This window comes from Elephantulus edwardii, unplaced genomic scaffold (assembly GCF_000299155.1).
Source record: "Elephantulus edwardii isolate Elephantulus edwardi_28Jun2011 unplaced genomic scaffold, EleEdw1.0 scaffold00048, whole genome shotgun sequence".
Classification (NCBI taxonomy): domain Eukaryota; kingdom Metazoa; phylum Chordata; class Mammalia; order Macroscelidea; family Macroscelididae; genus Elephantulus; species Elephantulus edwardii.
The window spans coordinates 4,205,871-4,217,278 of record NW_006399798.1 but is presented as its reverse complement, the minus strand read 5'-3'; positions in this window follow the sequence as shown (position 1 = coordinate 4,217,278).

The window sequence follows — 11,408 nt, the reverse complement described above, 5'->3', positions numbered from 1 at the left end:
GGGCACTGTGTGCTGGGCACTGCAAGGTCACAGCCATCTGGACTGTGGCGTTCCCTGGGTGACCTTTACCCACACTGCACCTGCCTGGACCCTGAAGGTGGGTGGTGGTCTTCCCACACTCTCATTTTCAGAGTCCTGCCTTTCACTGGTGGCACCGGCCCCATCAGTTCTCTTTCTCTGGGTTTTCTGCATCTGAATTTCCCAGAAGACCCCAGACCAGATCCTGATGGTAATCCCATCATCTCTTAGTCAACTGGTGCAATTGGAGTTCATCCTGGGCAGGTGTCTGTCTCCTGTGCAAACTCTGCTGGTGTCCAGAGAAGGGCCTGAGGCACAGAAGGGACGCCTGACATGCTTCACCCGGCCAGTGTCTGCTCCAGCAGGCAGATCAAGGCCCTTTGTGGATCCCCTAGCACTCAGACAGCCTTCCTCATGGGTCATGATGCAGTACTTATAATATTCTCAGAGAAGAGAGTAAATAGACCTCCCTACCTGTTTGCATGTTGGCAGTGCAGTGGCCAGGACAGATGGAGATGTAATGGTGAGGGGACTCCACCTGCACCCCCTCCCCAGAGCGTGGTCCAAGGAGAGGAGCAGCTGAGCTCTCTGCGAGCAAACGTGGCCTCTGGTGACTTTGACGGAGGTCTGCCTCCCCTGCACCGAGTTCAGAGAGCGCGTCCCAAAGAGGTGTGTGGGAACCTTGTTCTGTTTACAAGTATTTCTTTTTAAAATTAATTCTGGAGTTTCCCGGGAATTGAGTCATCTCAAGACAATTTACAGCAAGTTTTACAGGCGGCCGCTGACCACTAACATTGACAGGGAAAGGCAACTGAGAAGGAGTTGGACAAAGAGGGACATGAGCCAGTCAGCGCACGTCAAAGCAGCCATGACACTCTTCTCTCACTGTAGAGAAAACAGCCTGCGCAGAGGTCCGTCCCCAGGCGGGTGCTGACGTGCTGACGCACAGGGTGAAGCCTTAACCAGTGCACCTGCCCTGCCCCTGGGGTAAATACGCCCCCTCCGCGGGTTACAAGCTCCTAGAGTGAGCGCGTGTGCATGGCTCCTGCACATGCGCAAAGCTGCCTTTAATGCCACTCTTGTTCCTTCTCTGTTCTGCTGAGCCACACGCAGAGGAAATAGAGAATGTGGAAGGAAAAGCAGGGCCACTAATCGGGGAGCTCTGCTGGCCTGTGTCAGGGCGCTGTACTGCTTATCCAAAGGTGGGGAGTTCAAAGCCACTAGCTGCTGAGAGGGAGAAAACTGGCTAATTTCCTCCAGTATGTGACGTGCAGCTTCTGAAGACCCACCTGCCAGTCATTTATGAGTCTGTTTTGATTCAATGGTAATGAGTTTGAGTGTTTGGTGCTTTTTTTTTTTTTTGTAATAAGAAAAAGTTGTGCTGGTGGTATAGTACGTGATGTGTCAGGCGCTAAGTTAAACGTTAATGGCTCAAATCCACTATCCGCTCCTTGAGAGAAAAGTGGCAGTCTCTACCTAAGATTTACACTTTCAGACACCTGATGGAGGGTTGCCATGAGTTCAGTTAGACATGAAAAACGAATTTGCTCCGTCAACTTTTACGCAAAGCACAATAAAAAGTTAAAAAGACAAAACAACTATGAGATAACATCTCAGCACAGGAGGAATAGCAAAATTCAACAGAGCAGCAAACCACAAATGCTGGCACGGTTGGGAGAAACGGAAAACCTTATTCACTGTTGGTGGGAGTGTAAAATGGTACAACCACTATGGAAGGCTGTATGGCGCTTTCTCAAAAGGTTGGAAATAGAAATACTATTTGACCCAGCAATTCCACTACTGGGAATATACCCCAAAGAGACCATAACTGCCACCCAAGCAGATAAATGCACACTCATGTTTATTGCTGCGTTGTTCATGCTAGCAAAGAGTTGGAAACAACCCAAGTGCCCATCAATAAATGAATGGATAGAGAAGCTGTGGTATATTCAAATGATGGAATATTATGCAGCACTGAAAAACAAAGAATTCTTGAAATATCTAAAATGGGTGACCCTGGAGGACATTATGCTGAGTGACTTATCTCAGACACAAAAAGACAAATACTGTATAGTGCCACTGTTATAAAACAGGACTTACAGGAGGGTTGGAGGAAAACTAAGAAAAGAGGAGATAAATAAGGTACACGGAATTGAAACAGATGAGGGAGAGAACTGTATAAAAGGAATATATGCTTAGATATTATTGGCATGACAAGAGTCCCGAATAAGAGCTGCATAGTAAAGTGGTGGTGGTGGGGCGGGGGGACTGTATAACAATGAAAGAACTTTTTTCCAAAGAAAAAAGTGAACTGGGGGGGAGGGCAGGCAGGGAGGAAAATGTGCAACAATGAATGAATGGAAACCCAAGTTCTTTATAAACTTACAATAAAATCTCAATTTAAAAAAAGTTTAAAAGAAAGAAAATCCCTGTGCGCACAATTCCCCGCTGACACACAGGGGTCACTGTGAGCGTGAACTCTAAGACCTCTGGTGGTTTGGGGACAGGAAGTCTACCTCTAGGCACCAAATTCACAGCTTGGGCAGAGTTTGCAGCAGGAGGGACTGTAGTTACAGCTGGAGAAGGACAGCCTGCCAGACTCTTTAAATTGGCCCTTGGCGGGGTTAGCTGGGATTGTTGTAAATTGCAAAAGGTGGACCTCCCTCCCTCACTCTCCGAGACTCCACTTCTTAGCAGGACGACTGGGTGTCCCCTGTCTGGTATCAAGGTAGTGGCTCCCTCATACCTGGGCTCTCAACAGAGACCAGTGAGCAGACCTTTTGTCCTGCAGTGCAGACCCCAGAGGAGCCCAGCTGAGCTGACAGACTGAGGACCGCCCCCTCCCTGGCACAGTCTGGAGAGGGGCCTCCACAGCCTGTCCTTTCCTGGGGAAGCTGCCCCTGCTTGCTTCTGTCTGTCCCCACAGACTGGCCTTTCTTTTGAGGAATTCCATGCAGAATTGGGTTACCTTGTTAGTTCAACTTGGCATTAAAAGATCTCTATTAAATGGGACTTTCTAGGACCCAGCTGGAAGTGATACATTCCAAGAAGGAATTTGTTTTACCTCAAACTGGGCTGTTTAACCTCAGGGGTAGGGAGTGGAAGCCCCCTGCTCACTGCTGGTCTGGATGGGCTTCCTTCTTTAGCTGCCAGGGATGCGTTGTTACTGTTATCAGGACTGTTGGTTGGATGGAGTTAGATTACAGTTGGATTTGGCCGTTTAAGAGAAAGTGAAAACTGTTCATAGCCATGGGGGTGTGGGGGGGTGTCTCTCCCCTGCCCAAGGCTCCAGGCACTGCATGGGGTGAGCTGGGGACTAGGGTTGTTCCTGGTCTGTTGATGGATCAAATGTTGAGTCCCTGACCACAGATAAGCACCTGCTATCCCACATGAGCCCAGAAGCTTGGGTGTTAAAGGGAGACAGGCAGAAGGGTCCTCGGCCCAGCCACCTGTTAGCTGGCTGACCTTGGACAAGTGACTCTCTGGACTTTAGGATCCCAACAGCCTGGTTTGAGCATTGACCATGAGACATCTGCTCCGGAGAACACACAGAGACTGGCAGAGAGCAAAGACTGCCGGTGGGAGGAGGATTCCTCGTTCTGCATGCTCTGGTGTCCCATCCATGCATCTATCCAAGGGCAATCCTCGCCATCAGAGCTAGCAGTGCATGTAGCATAGTCATGATTGACAGCTGTTGTGGCGTGGGCTCTGATTGGTGAGGCTCTTCGGTGGTGGAGGGTCGTGGAGTCAGAATCGACTCACAGCTGACCCTCTAGCAGGTTTTTAGAAGCAGAAAATCACAAGCGACTCAACGGCACATAACAACAACAACAACAACAAATCACACGGGAAGAGGTGACCTGCCCATCTTTCTCCTGTGGAGCAGCCCGTGGTTTTGAACTGCCTGCCTTTGGGTTGGTCATGTCAACGTTACCCCTAAGCCATCAGAGCTCCTTGTTATGTGCCATCATGTCGGCTACGTCTCGGCACCCCTCTAAACAGCGGGCCTTACCCAATCCCGCGTCAGCCTCATGATTTCCATCCTGATCAAGTTTGTTGTAGGAGTCGCTGTATTAATCACTCCATCTCACCGAGGGTCTCAGGTACAAGAGAACAAACAGGACCCGGTCCTGCACCAGCCGCACAGCACCAGCAGATGCATCTGTTGTTGCAGACACTGCACTTTGAGTGTCTTTCCACTCCCGGCCCCAGAAGCTCCAGTGGCCTCAGGATAAGAAACTGTATAGCCAACCCAAAGGCACATAGTTCAAATCTTCTGTGACAGCTCCTCTGAACTCCGTCTACCGTGGGTGCCACTGCTGGTCATAGCTTCCAGCATCACAGCCACACACAAACCACCACCACACGGCAGACCTCAGGCCATCTTGTTAGATGCCATCAAGTCGGTCACTGCTCACAGCAACCCTTTGTGTGACAGAGCAAAGCACTGCACATAGTGTGCCACCCCCACAGCTACTGCTGGGCTCAAGTCCATTGCTGTTGTGACTGTCGATCCATCTCATTGAGGGACTTGCTCTTTTTTGCTGACCCTCTATTTTTTTTTTTTAAAGCAGAAAGAATACCATCTCCTATCATGATGTTGCCTATTGGTCCAGTGGTAAGAATTTTTTTTTCTTGATGCTGAGATGCAGTTTATAGTGAAGGAATATATTCTTTGATCTTCTGCAGACGTGTTTCAAGTCCTTCTCACTTTCAGCAACCAAGGTTGTGTCATCTGCATAACACGAGTTGTTGATGAGTCTTCCTCTGATCTTGAAGTCACATTCCTCTTCACAGAGTCAAGCTATTTGCTTGGCACACAGATTGAATAGGTATGGAGAAAGTATGTTCACAGCTGTACATCTCTTCTGATTTTAAACCGTGCAGCGTTCCCTTGCTCTGTTCAGACAACAGCTTCTTGGTCTAGGGAAAGGTTTCATATGAACATAATTCAGTGATCTGGGATTTCCATTCTTTTTTTTTCTTTTCTTTTATTATTTTTTGTGTGTGTACCGTCAAATCAGATCAGACTGGTACAGGAGGAGATTGTCCCTCCTTCTGCGGCAGAGCATCTGGTGGATTCGAACCGTGCACCTCTGGGCTTGTAGTGGGATTCCCATTCTTCTCAATGTTAGCCATGGTTTGCTATGATCCATACGGCAGGACAGTAGGGTATAAAACATGCAAGTTCCTGAATTTTCCTGCCTCCCAGTTTCTATGTTCATCTATAAAATGGTACATCACATTTTGGGGCCAGGCAGAGAGGGGTGTATAGAGAGACACTGACTTGGGACATGAAGGAAATGGGGCCGTTTGGGGCCTTGGTGAGGCTGCCATGTTGGGACAGGGGGTGTCCTGGGATATAGGTGCTGTCGATCTTTCCCTCTGCTCAGTGGAGCACTGTGGCTGTTCCTGGGTAGCCTCTGTGCTTGGACGAGGCTGTCCTTACTCCCTCTCCTCCTGTGGCTCTGGGACTTAAGGCAGGGCTGACCTGATGGCCCTGGCCCCACCTGAGACATGGCCGCCCCTGGAGCCATGAATGGCCCAGCCCAGTGTAGGTATCACACTGCTCTACAGAGGAGACCAAGCAGTAGTGGTGAAGGAGGGGTGTGTGCCTGCCTGGTGACAGCATCCCAAGAGCCCCTCCCACATCCTCTGAACGCTTGGCTTTGCAAACCCAGTAAATTGGTTGCCTGCACTTCTGGAACTTGGGAGTGCAGCTGCCCTGCTGCCCTGCTAGGAATGGGTCTCCTAGCTGAGTCAGCAGGGAGAAGCAGGTCTCCTGCCTGCAGAAGAGGGGTGAGCCAGGAGGAGGGCCAGCAAGGGGGCGGGTCTGCAAGGGGGCGGGCCAGCAAGGGGGAGGGTTAACAGCAGCTGTACACGACCTTCTCACAGCTGGCCCCCTCTCAGAGGCCTGTGCTGGGCCCACAGCCCTGAGAGGAGGCTGCCCCAATCTGCCCTCCTCCAAGACTGGGGCCTTGGTTCCCCAACACGCCCCATTTTCCAAAACCTTATCTCCCTCTTGCAAGATCCAAGAACACAACTACATCTCTGTTCCCATCCCTGACTCTTCCCCAGAGAAACTGCCGCATGACACATCACCAGACACTACAGAGGCAGACAGAGCCACAGAGCAAGGGCCAGATTCACGGTGGAGAGTGGCTGGGGTGGGGTGGGGGTGGGGGAAGGCTTCCTCCCCAGAAGGTGCAGGGGGCCTGATGCTGACTTTTGGCTGCAGTGTTGAGGCCCCAGGCAGGTCCCACCGCCCTGTCCGCTTCAGCTTCCTGCATTCCAGAACGGATTGTTCCTGAGAACTGGGGCTCTGCGCAGCCTCTGGGAGACGGATTTCTTCCAACAAGTGACGATCTAGAAACAAGAGCCAATGGGCTCCCCCCAGCTCAGCGCAGCGTGTCTGTGCAGCGTCCGGTTCCAGGGGCCCCTGGAGGACGGCTCAGTCCACAGTGAGGGATGATGTCATCATACCCTGGTCGTTGAGGCACCCTGCTCTCCATCAGCACCTGTCAAACCAAAACCTAAACCCCTGGGAAAGCAGGCCACGGCTCCTCAGTGTCTGCACCTGGTCCAGGAGGGACAGAGAACAGGGCAGTCACGGGGCAGTGGCTGAGACCCAGCTTGATGCTGTGGTGTCCCAAGGGGTCCCTGGACACTAGCTGGTCTAATCTCCCAGCTTCTTTCCTCCCCCTCCTCTCACCTCTTCCCTCCTTTTTTCTTCTTCTCCTTCCCTCCTCCCCTTTCCTTTCTCCCCCCACTCCTCTCCCCTCCCCGCTCTCTCCTCTAAGCTGAGTGCTGGTGGGAGAAGAGGCCGCCCAGCCCTCACCCCCAGCCTTTGCTCAGCAGGGTCTCTTTCCCTACACCACCCAACCTGACTTTAGCTCACAGGCATGCTGACCCTCCCAGTGCCCATGGCCCCTGCAGACTCTCAAATCAAGGCAGGTGCTGGGGTGAAGGGCGAGCAGTGGTGCAAGGGGGGAGCAGTGGCCCGGCCTCAGGTGGTAGAGGAACCGCAGTGGCCCGAGGGTGTGCACTCGGATGGGGGCCGCTGCCGGCAAGACCACCAAGGGTGCAGGCACTCCAACTCTCGGTCACTAGCCCGGGGGCAGCGCTGGCAGCTGGGGTGGCCTGGTGGAGGGGTTCCGGGCGTAGAACCCGGGCGCGCAGTGGAGGAGGGAGGGACCCGGGCGCACACAGCTTGGGCGGAAACGCGCGGCCCGCTCCGCCTCTTTGTTTTTCTGGGCGATTTGGGCTGGTGGGAGTCCAACCCCCTCAGAGGGCTCCTCCTCCGCCGCCTCCCCGCTTCTGTCCTGGAGCCACGCTGGTTCCCCCCCCCCATCTCCAGGGAGGAAGCCCCCACCCTGCACCCCTATGGGACTTCTGCATGGCTTTGCCTGACCCCCTTGTCCTCTACCATCTAGAAAGGGGGGGGAGGCAGAGATGGCAATAGACCCCGCCCCACCTGGGAGATAAGCTCTGGGTGCTCGGTGGTCAGGAGAACCGAGCAACTGTTTATCCCTCTGCCGAATGGGCCACGTGTCTGTCTCCCCACAGTCATTGGAGGCTGAATGCGGACTGGCTGCACGCTCTGTGGCCCATGCACGTGGAAATGGAGGCCCTTGTCCGAGCATGGGTGGACCTTGGAGAGGTCACAGGTTCGGTTCCAGACATGGCAATAAAGCAAGTATCTGGCTAACATGAGTGACAGGGAATTTTTGGAGTCACATTCTGCTGTGGTCTGTTGTGTGCGTTATGCTGTTGGTACCACGGTGTTGTCTCGCCGTGTCACCATCATCACTGACCTCCACCCTCCCGCAGCCCACAGGCACAACCACCGTGTCAGTCCGTCTCCCGCTGACCATCGGCCTTTCCCAGCATGATGACACCTTTTTCCGAGGACTGGCCCTCCTGACAGCAATGGCTGCATGTGAAATCGCGGGAGTCTGACCAAAATGAACACGGAGACACCAAGTGAGTATGTGCAACTGGAAAAATGGCCTGATGGGCAGGCTTTGCTCCCACAAACCTCCTATCTTTAAAAAAGGGCAATGGACTGCAATCCCAGAGGTGAGAGGTTCGAATCCACCAGATGCTCTGCTGGAGAAGGAGGGGCAATCTCCTCCTGTACCAGTCAGATCTGATTTGATGGTACACACACAAAAAATTATAATAGTAAAAAAAAAGGGGGGGGGCAGTGGAGGGGGTAGAGAGAAGGGAGGCCTTGGCAGGAACTGCTGACTGCAGCTGGAGATGCCGGCCAGAATGGCGGGAGGACCACGCAGCTCTGTGAACACAGAGGAACCACTGCTTCCCTGGAGGAACGGGCGGCAGCCTCCAAACCTGTGCAGATCCAGGTTCCTACAACGGTGGCCTTGACCCCCCAGCAGGGCGCCTGCCTCACTGGACAGCTGTGGAGCAAGCAACCTCACCCACCTGGGGGATGGGGGACTAAAGTCTGACCCTGTGAGGTGGTGAAGGAGGGGTGATGATCAAGGAACCTTAGTACCCACCACACTCCACCTCCCATCAGGCTCCCTGTGCAGCCTTCAGAAGGGTGCTGGTGACCATGATGATGAGAGGCTCCCGGATGGGACATCCTGGTGGCAACATCCCATCAAGGTAGCTGAACTAAAGTGTTCTTACACCTCCCTTCTCCCCTCCTTCCTCACCCCTCAGCCCTGTCCTAGAGCCTCTCCCACCTCTGTTTCATCCAGTTTTGCAGGAATGTCTTTAGGCCACCACCTTCCTTTTGCCCAAGATGAGAAAGGCTCCAGTGCCCAGAAGCCCAGCACAGCCGTCCACACCAGCTTCCCCAGGGAGCAGGGCAGTCAGGCCAGTGGGGCTTGGGTGGGCCTCTAGGGATGAGAACTAGCTCAAGAATGTCTTACCTGTCTTTTGTCTATGTTCTGGCTGGGTGCCTGGCCAGACAGAGGAGCGTCGAGTACTCTCATCACCTCCATAGCCCTCCTTTGGAGAACTCAGAGAAGGGGGTGTGAATGAGTTCCAAGGCTCCAAGAAGAAAGAGCCCTGGATGGAGGTCAGGAAGCTGAGAGCAGTGTCCTAGGGGGAGAGAGTGACCCCACTGTGTATGGAGAGTGGAAAACGCAGCCCCACAGCCCCAGTGCTCACTCCAGAGGATGAGGCACACAGCCCACTGCACAGAGGGAGGGCCATCACCCTGTAGCCCTCAGTCTGTCCAGCATGCAATCAGTCAGCCCCGCACGCCCTCAGTCAGCCCCACACGCGCTCAGTCAGCCCCACACGCGCTCAGTCAGCCCCACACACGCTCAGTCAGCCCCGCACACGCTCAGTCAGCCCCACACGCCCTCAGTGCCAGACCGCCTGCACCAGCTACATGCTGGAGTCTTCACAGGCACCTTTTTTCCACCAGCTCCCCACAGAGTGCCCCCCCACCCTGACACAAACTCTTTGGGCCTCACACTGACTCACCAAGATGGGGCACCTGGGGCCTGTACCCCCTTTTAGTCATCTCCTGCAGTGCTCCCTCAATGCCCAGGACCCCCTTCTACTGAGGAAATACTGGGGCCAGACCTGATGTGAGCACATGGCTAATATTCTTGCTAAATAGATATATTTTGCTAATTGGATTACTCAGACAGTATAATATACGATTGGGTTTCCTACATGATGCTAATAAATTGTGTGAAGAACTTAATCACGTTAGCAGTCCAAAAGCTTGTAAGGGATGGAATTAGAACAGGCCAGCCTGGCATCCGGAAGTCCTGCTCTGATGAGGGACTTCCTTGATCTGAATCTTAGAAACTGAAGCTGAGGAGACGGTGTGGGGATGGGATGTTGGGGGAAAGTCACCAAGAGGTGGGGTGGGAGGTGGAAGTGAAGAGGGGTATTCAGACAGGAAGGGAGAGCAGGAGTCAGTCCCCCATGTGACCTGTTGAAGGCTGTCTGCCCCCTACTGGGCCTCGACACCCCCAACACCATCCTCACAGCAGCCCAGGTCCACCAAGTGAGGCTGGGGCAGGGCCCAGGTGGCCTTAACGGTTGGGGTGGGGGAATCTGAGTCCTGGCTATCTTCAGAAAACTGCCTGTCTGCTGTGTGCACCAAGGCCTCTGCACAGAAGGCACAGCCAGGAAGTCATTATGGGATGGGCCTGTGAGAAAGCGGAGGGGGCCTGGCGACTGAGAGGCACTGCTCCCTACTTCTTATCAGCCCATTCTTGTTCCTGAGGGAGTCTGAGAAGAGAGGATTTCCCCCTGGAGCGCCAATCTGAAAGCAGGATGGTTGGTGTTTAGTTACCATTGGTAACAGATTTTAAAGAGCAAGACCAGAGTTAGGCCTAATTACCTCTCCCTTAATATCTGGGTCCCTGCTACCCAGGAGGGGGTAAGGGGCGAGGCTGGGACACTTCCCATCTCAGTAAGCTTCCCAGTCAGACAGCAGAGGCTATTGCAGTGACAACTGTACATCTTATTTAGACTTGTTATTTAGGGAGAAAAAGACACCCCAGCTTTATACATGTCTTCATTCACTGCCCTCAAGTCGATGTGGACTCATAGAAACCCTCCAACACATTTCTAAGGCCGTAATTCCTGACAAGGGGATACTGTTCCCGTCTCTCAGGCCGTAATTCCTAACAAGGGGATACTGTTCCCGTCTCTCAGGCCGTAATTCCTGACAAGGGGATACCACTCACGTCTTGTCCAAAAAGCCTCTTGGTAATGAGGCCGGCCTGAGCACCCCAGATTCAGAGATACTCTTTTAAGTTATTAACAGGACAGAAACAGACAGATCATGCTAGAATGAGGAAAACTGTCAGCATGATACAAAAGCTCATTTCACTGAGTCAGGACTCTCACTTCCATTTATAAGATTTGAAGACCAAAGTTTATTGGGCGGCACTACTGTCCATCTCATGTTTGGGAGAGCGGAGGGGCCGGCGCAGGAGAGGAAGACCCTCGATGAGATGGACCGATTCTGTGAGTGGAGTGGTGGGAATGAATGTGTTTGAGACGGCGAGGTTGGCACAGGATAGAACGGCGTTTAGAGCTCTTGTACATAGGGTCCCTATGAGTTGCAAGAGACTTGATGGCACATAACAACAACAACATAAGAACAACTGTCCATCACCATTGCAGACGGGACTATCCAAGTGGACAAAAGACCATGACTGGGAAACATAAAATTTCAGGTGAAAAAACGTGTCGGCTTGGTTCTGGGGTTCCTGCCGCCTTGTAATGTGGTGGTCAGAGCTGAGACTCCTGGAAGTCATTAAGGACATAGCTAAGTCCTCTGTTTCTCCAAGCAATACCCGAGGGTGAACTCTTCCTACCTAGACTTGCCTGATGGTAGTGAGTGATCCAATTTCCTCCCAAGGACAAAGCTACAGGGCTGGTTCGCT